The 19,631-nt window shown below is 43.3% G+C and overlaps 1 long non-coding RNA gene across 1 annotated transcript; it reads right to left on the bottom strand.

Moving 5' to 3' along the window:
• Positions 1–3,222: 3,222 nt before the first annotated feature.
• Positions 3,223–17,640, bottom strand: LOC127530072 (uncharacterized). Its single transcript, XR_007936605.1, has 5 exons — positions 17,596–17,640; positions 12,564–12,605; positions 12,356–12,400; positions 9,507–9,551; positions 3,223–3,261 (listed from the first exon to the last, which is right to left on the bottom strand). It is a non-coding gene; the product is annotated as an uncharacterized LOC127530072 (long non-coding RNA).
• Between the last annotated feature and the right edge of the window lie 1,991 nt (positions 17,641–19,631).

A 19,631-nucleotide genomic window follows, 5' to 3' on the forward strand; every position in this document is an offset into this window, starting at 1 on the left:
TACTCTACCAAGATAAAACACTAGTATAGTTTACCTGGCTTTCACAAAAACAACCTTTCGGTAAATCTCCAGTGAAAGAAAATGAACTGCATTCTTATAGTGGTTTCAGAAAGTATTCAGACTTCTTCACTTTCTGTGCACTTCATTGTGTTTTAAATGAAAACATGTTTTTCAGAAAGGTTTGCAAATTTATAAAATCAAAAACTGAAATCTCACATTTATATAATGAGAACCTTTGCTGTGGCGCTCCAAATTGTGGTCAGATGCATCCTGTTTGCATTAATTCTCCTTGAGATGTGTTGAGAACTTGATTATAGTCCACCTGTGGCAAACTGAATTGATTGGAAATGGTTTAGAAAGATCCCATAATTCACACTGCATGCAAGGACAAAAACCAAACCATGAAGTCCAAGAAACTCTCTGTAGATTTCCAGAATGATGTTGTGGTAAGGAAAAGATCAGGGCAAGAGGATAAATCCATTGCTAAAACTTTTAATTATTCCCAGGAACACAGTGACTTCAAGAACTGGGAAATGGAAGAAGTTTAACACCACCAGGACTCTTCTCAAAATGGTCTGTTTGGCCAAACTGAGTAATCAGGCAAAAAGGGTCTTGGTCTAGGACAGTGTTTTCCAAACTCGGTCCTGGGGACCCCTGTGACTGCAGGTTTTTGTTCCAACCACATTCCTAATCAGTGACAACACCTGACAGCACTGATCTCATTAAATTAGCTGGTATTTTTTTTTCTTTTATTCGACATTCAGAAAAGCACAGCAGCATGATTTTTACAGTTATAAGACATTTAGAAATATTTCTGTTTTTGCTATAAATTTAAATGCTTAACTCTCTTTTGTTGATTTCATTATACTTTGCCATTTCTCTGTGCAGTTTTTCCCCCTTCATTGTATCTTAATAATGACAATTTAAAACGAGCAGATCAGACAGCCAGGCAAACAACGCTGAGTAATCAAAGGCTGCAACTTCTTTAGAGTCAGACCCACTAATTAGTAAATAATGGATTAATTAAACAATCGGAACACCTTGAAAAGTAGAATGAAAATCAAGGTGAAAATACTGTTAAAAAGAAAAAAAAATACATTATTCCTATATAACTGCTTGGTACATTTTAATATTTTTTTTTAGCAAACTTTAGTTTTCTAATTTCTATATTGTTCCCTAAACACAGAACTTGGGAAATATCAGTTCACTTAATTAGCCCAGGAGTTCAATTAAAAACAGAAGCTGGTTGGGACAAAAACATGCAGCCACAGGGCGTCCCCAGGACCGAGTTTGGGAAACACTGATCTAGGAGGTGACCAAGAACTCGATGGTCACTTTAAGAGAGCCTCTGCTGAGATGGGAGAACCTGTTAGAAAAGATGACCATCTCTACAGCACTTCATCAATGAGGTGTTTATGGTAGAGTGGCTAACTCCTGCTTGCAGTTTACCAAACAGCATATAAAATAATCAGAGCATGAGGAAAGATGCTCTGGTCTCTGAACTCTTTGGATTGAACTTGAAACACAGAGAAGCAGAGAGAACCTGTCGGAAGGATGACCATCTCAGCAGCACTTCATTAATCAGGTGTTCATAGTAAAGAGGCTAGAAAGAAGCCACTCTTGAGTTATAGGTTTATGACAAATTAAAGGACTCGGAGAGCATGAGTTTAATGATTTTTTGGTCTGATGAGACAGAAACTGAACGGTTTAATCAGAACTCCAAGCACTTTAGCTGACAAAGACTAGGCACTGCTCATCACCAGTCTAATACCACCCCTATGGTTAAGCATTCTGGTGGCAGCATCAGGCTATGGGGTGCTTCTCAGTAGCAAAGACAGGGAGCCTGTTCAGGATTGAGGGAAGGATGAATGCAACCAAACACAGAGATGTCCTTAAAGAAAACCTGCTCCAGAGTGCACCTCACCTCAGACTGGGGTTATGGTTCACCTTTCAACATGACAATGACCCAAAGCATACCACCAAGACTATGCTGGAGTGGCTTCAGGACAAGTTTCTAACCATCTTTGACTGCCCCAGGCTTAATTCCCATAGAACATCTGCGGGGTGACTTGAAGATGGCAGTTTTTCAGATTGTTCTCAAACGATCTAACTGAGCTTGACAGGATTTACCAGGAAGAATGGAATAAACTGCCCAAATCCAGGTTTGTAAAGCTTGTGGAGACTTGCCCAAGATTCAAAGCTGTAATTACTGATAAAGGGACTTCTACAAAATTCTGAATTACGGGTCTGAATATTTATATGAATGAGAGATTTCACTTTTTTATTTTTAATAAATTTACAAACCTTTCTGAATGCATGTCTTCACGTTATCATTATGGGTTACTGAGTGTAGTTTGATAGGCAAAAATCACAAATGTATCCATTAAAAGTTAAATCTACTGTACAACACAATAAAATATGCAGAAAGTCAAAGGGTATGAATTCACTCTTAAATTGCTACTTAAAGCTGTCTATGTGAAAAGATAGGATGCTTCTCTGCAACAGATTTTTCTTCAATATTTTTTAGATAATTATTTACCATTTTTGCAATATATTTTAGATTATTATATAAAATTCTCTTCAGCCATATTTTTTTTTCATGCTTATGCAGGTGCCTATTAAACACAAAGTAAGCAGCTCTTTTCTGTGATCTCAGATTTGAAGCAGCTACCTCTCATACCAGCTATGTCACACTCTGATATGAACCATTTCAGAGGTCAAAATGACAGTAAATCCTTCCTCAAATAGCAGTGACACGGTCCTCAGGCTGCCAAACTGAACACTCACGAAGTCTCAGTAATGGCTTAACAGACTGATAATGAAAATCACCAAAGAGAACAAGAGACAAGGCACACTGTGGACAGGCCCCGATACTTCCAATATATAAACTCTCTTAATGCCAAATATGTAAAACACTTTATTACATTACTTACTTGTGTACTCTAAATACATGTTTTTTAGAAATCTTACCTTATTTTTATCTTCATTAAATGTGGAACAAATACCGTGGAGTTGAAAAAATGTACTTTAATCTTTTCTGGTGACAGGTGAATGCCAATACCTATTTGTTAAATTTTAATTCAATTTCTGGATCATTTCTATTGGTTTTTTTTTGTCAATCAAATACATGCCGATGTATTTTACTCAGTGAAAAACTGAATATCTGATAATTCAAATATATTTTTCAACAATGAGTTCAAAATAGTAATGTTTATAACTTGCCTTTTAATTCTGGTCCAGGAGTAAACTCTTCAACAGTACCTGTAACAAATGCATGACACCCTGTAACTTTAGAACTGCATGGAGCTGCCAGACTCAATTAAATGTTTGTAAGAAATCCATTGTTATAAAAAAAAAAAAAAAAAAAAAAAAAAAAAGAAGGCCAACACTTGTTGGACTGAAATTTCAACCTCTGTTGCTGAAATAATAAAAACAAATGACGGGGGCAGGGAGTGTAACTGAAAAAGAACAACACATTATAACAATAAATACAACAAAACAGAGGAACATCACCTGAACAGTCACAACAGACCACTGATAGTACTTGCAGGAAAACTGAGCCTCTCAATCTGCAGTGGTGACATGTTACGACAGTAGCAGTGAAAAGGTCACATTTCTGAATGTTGCCTTCTAGGGCAACGTAAAGGTGCTCTGTAGGGTTAAAGTCAGGAGGGACTACAGGCAGAAATGGCACCTGCACATTAGCATTCCTCTCAACAGATGTGTCTTGCTATAGAAGACATCTAGGAGCTGTTAGCAGAGGGTCTCTGAGAGGCCAGCACCATGCAGAACCTGTCTCTCTCTTTGTCCAGTCACTGATGGGGATTGTATCTACTGAGAGTTTTCAGCAACACTACAAATGGCAGATTTCAACCAACATCACACATTGCCCAATCTGCTGTGTCAATCCTGATCTGTTGGGCTTACTCGAGGATAATCTGCCCTGGTGCCCTGTTGAAACCTTTCCTATAGTCAGGACACAGGGGAGAGGTATAACCCATAAGGTCTGGCATCATTGGCACATGATATGCTTGTCTATGTCTAGTAGTTGATCCGGTATACTAGATGAAATTCTTTTTCTGGGACAGTTTGAGAAAACTATTTTATCAGTATGCTAAAAATGAGTGAAAAACTTGAGAGCACATTTAAGCATAAAACATACAATGTTTGTGCAAAAGTCAAGTCAAGTCAAGTCAAGTTGGGGAGCATGCACTTGTACAGTGCGTTGCTCCACCCACTACACGACAAAATGACTCGGGATCCTGGTTTGCAACCTCCCAGGCAGACACGCAGTCCAGTCCCACCCTCTGGAAATGACCCTCTATCTGCCGCAGCCAGGTGTTACATGGGCCTGGCCTGGTCCAGCCACTTGGGTTCTCAACAATAAGGATGCTGCAAGCCAGATCACCCTTGGGGAAACGCGCCACATGGCTGTAGTGCTACAACTGACGCTCCCTTACAATGCAGGTAATGTGCCTCATTCGTGACTCCATGAGCAACCGCTCATTCAACACAAAGTCCAACCAACGGTACCCAAGGATTTTCCGGAGAGACACAGTACCAAAGGAGTCCAGTCTTCATCTCAGGTCACTGGATAGCGTCTATGTCTCGCAACTATATAGCAAGACAGGAAACATCAGGGGCCTCATGCATAACACTGTGCATAGAATTCGCACTATAACATGACGTAAGCACAAAAGTGGAAATGTGCTTATGCACAAAAAAATCCAGATGCATAAATCTGTGCGAATGCCAGCTTCCACGTTCTTCTGCTACATAAATCCCGGTCAGCAAGAAAATTAACGCACGTGCCTGCTGTCCTGCCCCAACTCCTCCCAGAATTACGCCTCTTTGAATATGCAAATCAATATAAATAGCCCTTAAGCTCAGCCTTCTGTGAAAAGACAAAGGCAAATGTTGAAGGGAAAATAGAAGAATTTCAGCGAATACCAAGTGGAGGCAAGGAAAAACGCACTATTTGTTGGTTTAAACAGTGGTATAAACAACAAAAGGAAGTTGATCGAGTCACACAGCGTGTCGGAAAAACTCGAAAGCTCAAGTTCACAAAGTCGCACAGTGCCGAAATAAAAAAGAAGTTGTCAGATATCAAAGTCACCGTGAAAAGGTGAGTCGTAGCCCACCGTCTGAGTGTCATATGAAAGCTTATTAGGGTACACAGAAAAAAAAAAGGCACACAGTGTGAAAAAAGCACGAAATTTCCACTTTAATCACATAGTTTATTTTGTCATTAAAGTAGAACATCATAAACTCGTTTAATTTACTAGTTTCTCAAGTCCCATCGTAACTAAAGTAGCACGTTAAATGCTTTGTTTTGTATTTGATCTTCTATGTGCTATGCTATGTGCGTGAATCACTATGTGCTTCTTAAATGGGCTTTCTCTTCCTCCGACAGGACACAGAATCCATTACATTCGTAATATTACAGCTCTCTGAATAATTAAAATACTGAGAAGTATACGTGATATCATTTTCACGATGATCAGAGTTAAAGCGTGTTATTAAACATGGGAACACAGTGGCGCAGTGATTATTCATGTCTCATGCAAGATGCTTGCTGCGCCATGCGCGACCTTCGATGAAATACTTTATTACAGAAGTCTCTTTCAAACGTACTAACCTCCAATTCCTGTCCTTACTTTTCTTTCTCCAAATGCCCAATCGCCACACAATCAGCTCTGTAATAGACGTTAAGCCATCTGTAAGCTTAGAACGCCGATTCTTCAAAACTTTAAGGAACATTGAAATATATTCGTAGTATTTAATTATTCTATCAATCTATCCTTCCAGTGTCGCGCCAGCCACAGCAAGAATACAGTGTGAGGCAGGAACAATCCGTGAACGAAGCTCCAGCTCTTCGCTAGCACTGCGGCACCGTGTAGTTAAAGTTTTATCTGTATAATATAATAAACATTTTGCTGCATTTCATCTTAAAAATGATATCGTCATCATATGTAAATATGCGCTTTATAAAGTGACTCAGGTTGTGCAATATTATAACTGTATCGCAAGTTTACAGTGAGGTAATTGTACTTATAAGTACAAACAGTTCTACAAGGAGCACTTGATGGACTGATTGAGTGCGTTTATAGTTCTTGGGATGAAACTGTTTCTGAACTGCGAGGTCAGTACAGGAAAGACTGAAGCATTTGTCGGATGAGAGCAGTTCAAATAGCGAATGGCTGAGGTAGCATGTGCTTGATGCTGTATACTGATAATTTTCTTTCCGATCAACTGCTGTACAGCTGTGATTCACACTCAGATACAGTGATATAAATATTCCGAGTGGTGCAGTGAGAGTAATATGGAAAAAGATGATCCGATGTGGCAACCCCTAACGGAAGCAGCTGAAAGAAGAAGAAGAAGGTGCAGTGAGAGTAACAGCGCTAAAGCAGTTATGGCATTTGGAATAGTTTGACCATTCTGTGGACCATTATATTGTTACAGGTTAATTACAATCAGATGCATTAAACTAATAAACAATATGCGGTTAATTTCAGTGTATTTATAAAGCCGCATCAGAGATGTGGATCTAAAAAAAGAAAGGATAACCACACAGGAACAGTAGCACTGCTTTGACACTGGGTGCCGCCAGTTTGCAAAACCGAGTGGAGAACTTGCGTATGACAGGGTATGAGCTACCGTGGAAATGTGCGTAGCTTTACGCCAAGTTTAGGTTTTATACATCGCGATTTGAAAGTGGAAACGTTCTTACACAACATTTTTGTGCGTATGCACCGTTTATACATGAGGCCCCAGGACTCAAGACTTGGACCTTCGTCCTTTTACATAGATATCGGGAGCGCCACACACCCCTTTCCAACGACCTCATGACAACCATGCTCTCCCATAGGAAGAGTCACCAGAGACATGAATGTCACTGTCAAGGTAAGTAAACCTCTCGACAAGGTCGACACTCTCTCAGACAGATGCACTGCTGATGGCTGTGCCCAAGAGGTCATTAAAGGCCTGGATCTTGGTTTTTATCAGGACACTTACAAGCCCAGACACTCAGACTCCTCACTCAGTCTCTCGAGCACCCTGATCAGAGCCTCCATTGATTCTGCAAAGACCACAGCATCGTCAGCAAAGTCAAGATCCGTGAATCTTTCTTCACCAACAGATGCCCCACAGTCGCTGGACCCCACGACCTTGCTCAACACCCAGTCCATACAAGCATTGAACAGAGTAGGAGCAAGAACACACCCCTGATGAACCCCAGAATCAACTGGGAAAAACGGAGAGGTTCTGCCTCCACTCTGCACAGCACTCACAGTACCAGTGTACAGGCTGGCCATGATGTCCAACAACCTCAAGGGAATCCCGCGAATCCTCAGGATGTCCCACAGGGCAGCTCAATCAACTGAGTCGAACGCTTCGCGAAAATGTCAAAGGCTTCAAAGATATTCTGCCAATATTCATGTTTGTGCTCCATGAGAACCCTCAGTGCCAGGATGCGGTCGATGGTAGACTTCTTAGATGTAAAACCAGACTGTTCCGGTCACTGGTAGGTGAGTAAGTGATCACGGATTCTATTGAGGACACCCTAACAAGGACCTTACCCAGCACAGAGAGCAGTGTTATCCCCCTGTAGTTGCTGCAATCCAGGCGATCACCCTTTCCTTTCCAGATAGGGATGACAAGTCCTGTTTTCCAGTCAGTTGGGATGATGCCAGTCTCCTAAATGGAAGCAAAGATTGCTTGCAATGCCAGGAGGACAGCCTTACCACCAACCTGGAGAAGTTCACTCCGGATACCACAGATCCCTGCAGCCCTTCCCCCCCTCAGCTGGTTCACCACCTGTGCAATTTCAGTGAGATTGGGTGGTTCACAGCTAATTGGAGGATCAGCCTCAAGAACCGTGAACTCAGAAAAGAAATGGGAAATATGATTTTGTGTTGGAGTATTAGTCTCTTAAATGTAGTGTCTCTGTATGTGAATAGTGTGTAATAAGTGAACTTACCACCCTTTAACAGTATTAACCAGAGTGCTTCAATAGAACTTAATCAGTCCTATTCACTTAATTCTTCCAAAATAACACCAAGTCTAGTGCTGTGTGGATCAACCTGAATGGCAAGTTAATGTAAACAGGAAGGGAGGACAGATAAAAAGAATCTGAGTGAGAAGGGTCTACCGGCAGACCACCAGAGAACTGCAAATGACAAGCTCTGCTGAACAGCCAATCAAATTGCACATTTACAGTATGTCACATGATTTACACAGCAGAAACTCTATGAAGGGCACTCTGTAGCACTGCACAACAGTGTCTCTCTCCAACAGACAGTCCTACTACATGAAACTTCCAATGCAAAAGACACACCTACTCAATAGTTGTCATTACTATGGAGTCTGTTAATCCTCCCACAACCCTGATCTTAAGCAAAGTGTAAGGATGCATTAAGAGAATGAAGTGCTAGATTTGCTATGAAATGGCCTTGTTGTAGAAGACACAAAAACCTGCAGGTATTGCATTACATCACTGACGTATAATGCAAAGGTAACTAAACGTCATTGAATGTGTGTAATTTGATTGGCTTTTCAACAGTGCGTAGCTCTGGAGGTTGGCAACTAGACTCTGTTGGTTTAATAGAAAGAGAGAGAGAGACAGAGATTGAAGTTATTCATTTACTGGTTCAAGAGAGATGAACACTTGTAGTCGAATCTGCCTGACTAGCAGAGAGCAAGCGTTTCAGTAAATAAAGGCCATAACTATAATTACATTAATTAGTAATGTATGTGTTAATGAACAACTTTCAGTTTGAACAGTATAAGCAGATACATTATTCCTTGATCTAGTTACGTCATCAAAAATTTCAGTTATGCTGTGACATGGTTTTTATCCTAATACCACCCACCCCTAAAAGCAGCATGCCAATGGCCCTTTCCCTTGCTTCTGATGTCATGTGAGACTATATGGAATATGGTATCTTATTGATAAAGTAGATCCAGTAGAATTCTTTCACATTAATGGTGAATCACATACTCAACAATACCAGTAGAAAATGAGGGAAAGCACTTCTTTAAGAAAAGAGTTGTGGGAATCTGGAACAATATACTGTGGCATACATTTGAAGAAGAAAGTTTGACAACCTTTAAGAAGAATCTGGATATTGGATAGCTTAGCTATTAGCTAAACAAATATGCTTAATGAACTGAATGGTCTTCTCTCATTTGTCAAATTTCTTATGTTCTTATGTACAGAAAACTGATTTGGTGTAGCCTTTGTCTGGGGCTGTGACCTAAATTTTGAGTGAAGGCTTTCTAATGGCGACTTGACCAGGCATTGTTCCACTCAAATATTGCTAGGTAAATGCTCCTAATGAGCTTTTTGTGTTCTTAAGAAGTTGCAATGGCTTGCCATGCAAACTGGATTCCTGGTCAGAGTGTGAAAACAAATTGACAACTTTTTATGAAAATTCACAAGCTGTAACAATTGCTTTTCGTTCTTTTTTACATTGTACATTTTATTTTGGATTATTCTATGTTACCTGGGAAGTCTGTTTGTAAACTTGTCACATTTGGATCCCTTGAGTCTAAAATAAAGAAAATAATAAAAAGAAAAAAATGAGCAATTCCAAAAATAGGGGAACATATTTTCCTGATTTGTTTCGAAAACCATGGCAACCATACCATGGCAACCATAACATCTTAGTTTAATTCTTATATGATAAGCAACGTATAGTGCATTCAGAAAGTATTCTGACCCCTTCACTTTTTGTTGTTTTTTAAATTTTGCTATGTTGCTAAAATGTCACGACATGGTATTGTCTGAGCCACTTAATCCAGACCAGGGTCACCATTGGGCTGGTGGGGGCTAGGAGCAAGCACAGGGTACAAGGCAAGAACAAACCCTGAAAATGGTGTTGTTTTCTTTTTTTCATCTTTTTTGTACCCACTGGCTATTATTATTAATACACTGCATCTATTTGCACTTAAACAATTCATACCATACTATTTTCTAAATCCACTTAATCCTGAGCAGGGTTGTGGGGGCGCTGGAGCTTAACCCAGCAAGCATAAGGCACATGGCAGGAAAAATCCCTGGACAGGGCACCAGTCCTTGCAGGGTGAACATAAACATGTGCCAAGGCCAATTTAGCATCACCAATTCATCTAATCTGCATGTCCGGACTGTGAGAGGAAACCGGAACACTCTGAAGAAATCCACCCAAACATGAAGACAACATGCAAACTCCACATGGGGGGCCTGGGTTGCGAACCCTGGTCTCCTTACTGCAAGGAGCAGTACAACCACTGCACCAACATGTTAAAATCATTTAAATTCATTTTTCCTCTGATCAAGCAGAATTCTCACAGAGCTGCACATGAAATATCTGGAGTTTTTTAGTTTCATTAAAAAACGCATTTCTAAACACACAAAGGTACCACAGCTAAGCAAAAACCAACCCATGGGAGTCAAGGAATTAATTGCCTGTAGCGCTCAGCGACAGGATTGTGTCAAGGCACAGATCTGCAGAAAGACATAAAAAATTCTACAGAATTGGAGATTCCCAAGAGTGCAATGGCATCCATAATCCTTAAAAGGAAGAAATTTGGAAACACCACGACATGACTTCTTAGAGTTGGCCACCCAGTCAAACTGAATAATCTTGAGAGAAAGGCCTTGGTAAGAGAGGTGACCAAGACTTCGATGGATACTCTGACTTAACACCAGGTAACTTTCGTGGTGATGGGAGAAAGTGGTAGGAGGACAACCACCACTGCCACACTCCACTAATCTGGGCCTTATGCCAGAGTGGCCAGATGATACATGAAAGTCTGCCTGGAGTTTGCAAAAAGGCACCTAAAGCACTCTCAGACTATGACAAATAAGATTCTTCTGTCTGATGAAACCAAGAATGAACAGTTTGGCTTCAACTCTAAATGTCAATTCTGAAAGAAAACAAGCACCACTCATCACCTGAAACAATACTACTCTGATGGTGAAGTGGAGTGGTGGTGCCATCATGCTGTCAGGTTGCTTTTTAATGGCAAGGACTGGGAGACTAGACATAGTTGAGGGAAAGCTGAACAGAGCAAACTACACAGATATCCTTAATGTAAACCTGCTCCAGAGCACTCTGTACCTCAGACTGGGTTGAAATTTCGCCTTTGAACAGAACAAGTCTAAGCACAAAGAAAAGACTAAACAGCAATAGCTTATGGACAACTTTGTGAATGTTCTTTAGTGATCCAGCCAGTGCCCAGAGTTGAACCCATCTGAACATCCCTGGGGAAACCTGGAAGCACCTGTTCACTGATGGTCTCCATCCAGTCTGACATAGCTTGAAAGGATCTGCAGACAGGAGCAACAGAAAATCCCCAAATCCAGGTGTTTGAAGCTTGATGCTTCATAACCAAGAAGACTCCAGGTTATAACCTCTGCCAAAGGGGCTTCAGTGAAATGCTGAATAATGGGTTTAAATACTTGTGTCAATGTCATATTTCATTTTTTTTTTTTTTTTAACAAATTTGCTGAAATTCCTAAAATCCTGTGGTATTGAGTGTTGCTTGAAGGAAAAACTGAATTTAAATGATTTTAGTAAAATGCTGTAGCATAACAAAATGTGTCAAATTGAAGGAGTCTGAATACTTGCTGAAGGCATTGTATATTTATTGGGAAAATTAAAAAATGATTATTTGTTGACCTAACCAAACCTGTGAGTCACTATTTTCTATATTTCCTTTAAGTACATCAATACAAGTACATTGTGAAAAAGCAGTACAGAGGCACTAAACACAAAGCCAGGGTAACACCTGTGATTCAGCTATAATCTTATACATGTTAAATGGGAAAATGTATCTCACGTGCACCCTCATTTATTTCTCTGGTGAGAGGATTTAGTGCTTCAAAAAAATTGCTGTGCTCACTTTTCATGATTTTTATCAGGAACTCATACATTTGACATTAGTGAAATACATGAAGTCATCTTTTAAAATTAAATTAATGACCATTTTCAAGGGTGTATGATGGTGCAATGGATAGTGCCACTGCCTGTTAGCACTATGGACCTTTTATTGATTCCCTGCCTGGACATGCTGTCTTTGTGCCTGAGTAGGTCCTCTTCAGCTTCTCACTCAAATCCAGAGGCATGCAGGGTTACATTAAAATGACAATTTTAAACTCGCCAGGTGTGACTGAGCATGGATGTGTGCACATGTGTGGGTGTGTGCCCTGTTATGGCCTGTTGTGTTCAGCGCTGCTTCTTGATTTCTCATATATGTTTGGCTAACTGTGGGCCTTTTCCCCACTAAAGGTTTTTCTGAAACAATATTACTGTGTTTTTATAAAAGGCTTACTTACCAACACTTGCTCAAAATATTACTTCAGAATTACCTGTGAAATTTGTATGGAGGATGATTTCAAGCTGATCTCCAGCACCTACAGTAGAGAAAAAATAACTTAAAATAAGGTCTGCTATATTAGTGCACATTTTCACTCTGAAAAGCTCTCTGCATTTGAGAACGGGATTAGGAGCAAAGACAAAATAAGAAACACTACATTACAAGAAAAACTACCAAGAAACAGCTGCAGCAAAAATTACCAGTGGGAGCTGCAGAAAATGTGCTCTGCTGATCAAGTGAACCTGAAAAAATATGAGAAGAATGTACCTATAAGTAATTACATTATCTGAAAACATTTTAACATCAAATGATTAGAATTTTGATAAAATAAACAAAAGCAGTAGTTATCACCACCTGTGTTAAGCATCCATTTAATGCTAATGGTTGTGGCGAGTGGCTGGGGGTGGTACCCAGCCAGGACTCCCAGGAGGGCTTACGCCTCCTCCAGACCACGAGGGGGCAACCGTGGCTTTGGGGACCACGGGAACAGAGCTTAGAAGCTCAACCCTATTAGGGCCCGTGGTCACCACCAGGGGGCACCCCAATGCCTGAGGAGCCCTGGCCCTCAGCACTTCCACCACACCCGGAAGTGCTAGAGGGAAGAAGACCAGGGACACCCGGAGTGCTTCCGGGTGTGCAGCCAGTACTTCCGCCACACTTGGGAGTGCCGGCGGAAGCTAATTGGGAGGCACCTGGAGCACGCCCGGGTGTGTATAAAAGGGGCCGCCTTCCTCCATTCGATGGCTAGAGTTGGGTGGAAGAGGACCGAGCTTGGAGGAGAGGAAACAGAGGCAGTCAGAAGAGAGAGAGAGAGAGAAGGAGAGAGAGAGAGAGAAGGAGAGAGAGAGAGAGGCATTTGGAGAATCCAGGACTTTGGGGTGATTGGTACTACGGCACTGGGGTGTGTGCTGTTTATTTGTAAATATTATTGTAAATAAAGGTGTGTTGGGTGATAAAACAATGTCTACCTGTCTGTGTCCAGGCTGTTCCCCACATGGTTTACAACCATTTAATGTTGTTATTAATGCCCAAGGCAAACATGTTTTCAAGGTTTTGATTGAAAGAAAGCAGTTAATAGATTTTTCTAACTGGTGAAAAAAATACTTGAGTTGCAAAGATACATTTCCATCCATCCATCCATCCATCCATTGTCTCCCGCTTATCCGAGGTCGGGTCGCGGGGGCAGCAGCTTGAGCAGAGATGCCCAGACTTCCCTCTCCCTGGCCACTTCTTCTAGCTCTTCCGGGAGAATCCCAAGGCGTTCCCAGGCCAGTCGAGAGACATAGTCCCTCCAGCGTGTCCTGGGTCTTCCCCGGGGCCTCCTCCCGGTTGGACGTGCCTGGAACACCTCACCAGGGAGGCGTCCAGGAGGCATCCTGATCAGATGCCCGAGCCACCTCATCTGACTCCTCTCGATGCGGAGGAGCAGCGGCTCTACTCTGAGCCCCTCCCGGATGACTGAGCTTCTCACCCTATCTTTAAGGGAAAGCCCAGACACCCTGCGGAGGAAACTCATTTCAGCCGCTTGTATTCGCGATCTCGTTCTTTCGGTCACTACCCATAGCTCATGACCATAGGTGAGGGTAGGAACATAGATTGACCGGTAAATTGAGAGCTTCGCCTTGCGGCTCAGCTCCTTTTTCACCACGACAGACCGATGCAACGCCCGCATTACTGCGGATGCCGCACTGATCCGCCTGTTGATCTCACGCTCCATTCTTCCCTCACTCGTGAACAAGACCCCGAGATACTTGAACTCCTCCACTTGGGGCAGGATCTCGCTACCAACCCTGAGAGGGCACTCCACCCTTTTCCGGTTGAGGACCATGGTCTCGGATTTGGAGGTGCTGATTCTCATCCCAGCCGCTTCACACTCGGCTGCGAACCGATCCAGAGAGAGCTGAAGATCACGGCCTGATGAAGCAAACAGGACAACATCATCTGCAAAAAGCAGTGACCCAATCCTGAGCCCACCAAACCGGACCCCCTCAACACCCTGGCTGCGCCTAGAAATTCTGTCCATAAAAGTTATGAACAGAATCGGTGACAAAGGGCAGCCCTGGCGGAGTCCAACTCTCACTGGAAACGGGTTCGACTTACTGCCTGCAATGCGGACCAAGCTCTGGCACTGATCGTACAGGGACTGAACAGCCCTTATCAGGGGGGCTGGTACCCCATACTCTCGGAGTACCCCCCACAGGATTCCCCGAGGGACACGGTCGAATGCCTTTTCTAAGTCCACAAAACACATGTAGACTGGTTGGGCAAACTCCCATGCACCCTCCAGGACCCTGCTAAGGGTATAGAGCTGGTCCACTGTTCCGCGACCAGGACGAAAACCACACTGTTCCTCCTGAATCCGAGGCTCGACTATCCGACGGACCCTCCTCTCCAGGACCCCTGAATAGACTTTTCCAGGGAGGCTGAGGAGTGTGATCCCTCTGTAGTTGGAACACACCCTCCGATCCCCCTTCTTAAAGAGGGGGACCACCACCCCGGTCTGCCAATCCAGAGGCACTGTCCCTGATGTCCATGCGATGTTGCAGAGGCGTGTCAGCCAAGACAGTCCTACAACATCCAAAGCCTTGAGGAACTCCGGGCGTATCTCATCCACCCCCGGGGCCCTGCCACCAAGGAGTTTTTTGACCACCTCGGTGACCTCAGTCCCAGAGATGGGGGAGCCCACCTCTGAGTCCCCAGGCTCTGCTTCCTCATTGGAAGGCATGTTAATGGGATTGAGGAGGTCTTCGAAGTATTCCCCCCACCGACCCACAACGTCCCGAGTCGAGGTCAGCAGCGCACCATCCCCACCATATACAGTGTTGACACTGCACTGCTTCCCCTTCCTGAGACGCCGGATGGTGGACCAGAATCTCCTCGAAGCCGTCCGAAAGTCATTCTCCATGGCCTCCCCAAACTCCTCCCACGCCCGAGTTTTTGCCTCAGCAACCACCAAAGCCGCATTCCGCTTGGCCTGCCGGTACCTATCAGCTGCCTCCGGGGTCCCACAGGACAAAAGGGTCCCGTAGGACTCCTTCTTCAGCTTGACGGCATCCTTCACCGCCGGTGTCCACCAGCGGGTTCGGGGATTGCCGCCACGACAGGCACCGACCACCTTACGGCCACAGCTCCGGTCAGCTGCCTCAACAATAGAGGCACGGAACATGGCCCATTCGGACTCAATGTCCCCCACCTCCCTCGGGATGTGGTCGAAGTTCTGCCGGAGGTGGGAGTTGAAGCTACTTCTGACAGGGGGCTCTGCCAGACGTTCCCAGCAGACCCTCACAACACGTTTGGGCCTACCACGCCTGACCGGCATCCTCCCCCACCATCGAAGCCAACTCACCACCAGGTGGTGATCAGTTGACAGCTCCGCCCCTCTCTTCACCCGAGTGTCCAAGACATGTGGCCGCAAGTCCGACGACACGACCACAAAGTCGATCATCGAACTGAGGCCTAGGGTGTCCTGGTGCCAAGTGCACATATGAACACCCCTATGCTTGAACATGGTGTTCGTTATGGACAATCCGTGACGAGCACAGAAGTCCAATAACAAAACACCGCTCGGGTTCAGATCAGGGGGGCCATTCCTCCCAATCACGCCCTTCCAGGTCTCACTGTCATTGCCCACGTGAGCATTGAAGTCTCCCAGCAGAACGAGGGAGTCCCCAGAAGGTATGCCCTCTAGCACCCCCTCCAGGGACTCCAAAAAGGGTGGGTACTCCGAACTGCTGTTCGGTGCATACGCACAAACAACAGTTAGGACCCGTCCCTCCACCCGAAGGCGAAGGGAGGCTACCCTCTCGTCCACCGGGGTAAACCCCAATGTACAGGCTCCAAGTTGGGGGGCAATAAGTATACCCACACCTGCTCGGCGCCTCTCACCGGGGGCAACTCCAGAGTGGTAGAGAGTCCAGCCCCTCTCAAGGAGATTGGTTCCAGAGTCCAAGCTGTGCGTCGAGGCGAGTCCGACTATATCTAGCCGGAACCTCTCAACTTCGCGCACTAGCTCAGGCTCCTTCCCCTTCAGAGAGGTGACATTCCACGTCCCAAGAGCCAGTTTCTGTAGCCGAGGATCGGACCGCCAAGGTCCCCGCCTTCGGCCACCACCCAACTCACACTGCACCCGACCTCCTTGGCCCCTCCCATAGGTGGTGAGCCCATGGGAAGGGGAACCCACGTTGCCTCTTCGGGCTGTGCCCGGCCGAGCCCCATGGGTGCAGGCCCGGCCACCAGGCGCTCGCCATCGAGCCCCACCTCCAGGCCTGGCTCCAGAGTGGGGCCCCGGTGACCCGCGTCCGGGCAAGGGAAAACGCCGTCCAAAATGGTTTTTCTTCATAGGAGGTTTGTTTAACCGCTCTTTGTCTCATCCCTCACCTAGGACCAGTTTGCCTTGGGTGGCCCTACCAGGGGCATAAAGCCCCGGACAACAGAGCTCCTAGGATCATTGGGACACGCAAACCCCTCCACCACGATAAGGTGACGGTTAAAGGAGGTTAAAGGATACATTTAGATGCATTAATTACTCATAATAGTGGGTTTTGATCTTCATCTGAGTCTGTATAATAGGCAAACAGAATCTGTTTAAATTAGGATACACTCTAGCAATCAGAGTTCTACTTGTTAATAATGAACACACCATTTAAACATTTAATCTTGGTTCAAAACGTCTGTGAATCTCTAGATTAAACAATGTCTCCAAAAGCTAACTGATGTTGGGTAATGAGATGGGATTGGAGGTACAGTTTGAAGGCACACAAAAATTTGAACAATGACAGAGTCTGCTCTCCTCAAGAAAGATTTGTTCATGTGAAAAGGAAAGCCATTTTCAGTCATTCATTCATTCATTTTCAAACCTTCTTAGTCCTGAGCAGGGACGTGGAGGTGTGCTGGAGCCTATCCCAGCTAGCACAGCTTTTAAATTTTTAACAACCTAGCATACAGAGAATGTTTATGCTGCAGTTACTATCTGAATGCCTCCTTTTTCCCTGTTCTGTAGGGTTCATTCTGCATTTTTTTTCTGCAGAAAAAAATATTTAATTCTTAAAAAAGGTTATTTCAAAGGTCATGTGAACTGGAGATATTAGTTAAACATTACCTTTCAGCAGTTAGTTGCAATTTAGATGCAACTTTCATCATACAAAATATTTAAGGGATTTATTTACTTTATTTTCACAGTATTAGGTCTGGAAAAACACACACTTCACATTACAAGAAAAAAGAAAAACTTACTTGATGATTGTGTTGGAAAGTTAATGCTGGAGGGATCTCCTGCAAATTGAATACATCCAAAAATGAGTATACTATTTATACATTTTAGTACAGGATTATCAATTTGATTGATATGATTTATATTTTATTTGTAGATATTAGACAAAAAAGCCACCCTAGATGACCCTGAACTTTCACTTGCACTGTCTATCCACATCTCCTGAGAAGGGTGACTATGACTGTATACACAAAGCAGTCGATATTAGACTACAGTAGACCTCATCCCTAACAAGACTTTCCATCTTTTTGGCACAATATCCAAGTCTGCTTGGAGATGGACTCCCTTTTGCTGTCCTGAGTCACCCGTGGGTGTTCAAGGTGCAACTGCTGTAGAATGTGTGATGTGTAGAATGAATGCATCTTTACCAAATACCGAAAACATTGTTGACCAATGTCCGTACTTTGAGACTTTTTCAATCTGTTGGTCACTTTGCTAATAGTGTCAGCCTTCATTTATGAACAAGAACACGTGCTACTTAAACTTCTCCACTTAGATACAGCTGCTTAATTGGCTACTTGCTTAACAACTGAATAACCAAAATGTCAGCTCAAATAGAAAAAATACAGCAAGTGCTTGGAGTTCATTTACATTGTTGGTGAATTACTTATTATATTTGTTCAACATTAACAATTAATTGATTACATGTATACAGTAATCCCTCGCTATATCACGCTTCGACTTTCGCGGCTTCACTCTATCGCGGATTTTATATGTAAGCATATTTAAATATATATCGCAGATTTTTTGCTGGTTCGCGGATTTCTGCGGACAATGGGTCTTTTAATTTCTGGTACATGCTTCCTCAGTTGGTTTGCCCAGTTGATTTCATACAAGGGACGCTATTGGCAGATGGCTGAGAAGCTACCCAATCAGAGCATGTATTACGTATTAAATAAAAGTCCTCAAATATATTGTGAGCACAGGGGCTGTTCGCACCCGTAGAAGATACGGCCACTCCTCAAAAAACACTGAAAGATTACCTTCACATTGCTCTCTTCCTTGCTGGGCTTAAATGTGGCTGTTTTGTCAAGCGATAGATAGATAGATAGATAGATAGATAGATAGATAGATAGATAGATAGATAGATAGATAGATAGATAGATAGATAGATAGATAGATAGATAGATAGATAGATAGATAGATAGATAGATAGATATGCTTCCTGCATGGTGCTTCGCATACTTAAAAGCTCAAACGGCACGTATTGATTTTTAATTGTTTGTTTTTCTCTGTCTCTCTCTCTCACTCTCTCTGACATTCTGTGCTCCTGACGGAGGGGGTGTGAGCAGGGGGGCTGTTCGCACCACTAGACAATACGGACGCTCCTCTAAAAAAATGCTGAAAGGCTACCTTTATATTGCTCCATTCCTAGCAGCTGCGTTGTCCGGCGGTGCTTCGCATACTTAAAAGCCAAACAGCCCTATTGATTTCTGATTGTTTGCTTTTTTCTCTCTATCTCTTTGACATTATCAGCTCCTGACGCGCACTCCTTTGAAGAGGAAGATATGTTTGCATTCTTTTAATTGTGAGATGGAACTGTCATCTCTGTCTTGTTATGGAGCACAGTTTAAACTTTTGAAAAAGAGACAAATGTTTGTTTGCAGTGTTTGAATAAAGTTCCTGTCTCTCTACACCACCTGTGTTTCTGTGCAAATCTGTGACCCAAGCATGACAATATAAAAATAACCATATAAACATATGGTTTCTACTTCGCAGATTTTCACCTTTCGCGGGGGGGTCTGGAATGCAACCCCCGCGATAGAGGAGGGATTACTGTATAAGGATTTTCTAATCTACTCAAAGTGCATTACATAGACCATGGGAAATCACAAAATCCACCAGGATAATGCAACAGCAGCCATTTTGCAGCAGTGTACTCATCACGCATTACCTATTAAGTAAAGAAGGGGTGAGAGACAGAGTTAGCCAATATGGGACAGGGGATGATGTGGGGACCAGAATAACCAGAATATGGTGTGCAATTTTGCCAGGACAT

The sequence above is a fragment of the Erpetoichthys calabaricus genome, chromosome 13, assembly GCF_900747795.2.
Source record: "Erpetoichthys calabaricus chromosome 13, fErpCal1.3, whole genome shotgun sequence".
NCBI lineage: Eukaryota > Metazoa > Chordata > Cladistia > Polypteriformes > Polypteridae > Erpetoichthys > Erpetoichthys calabaricus.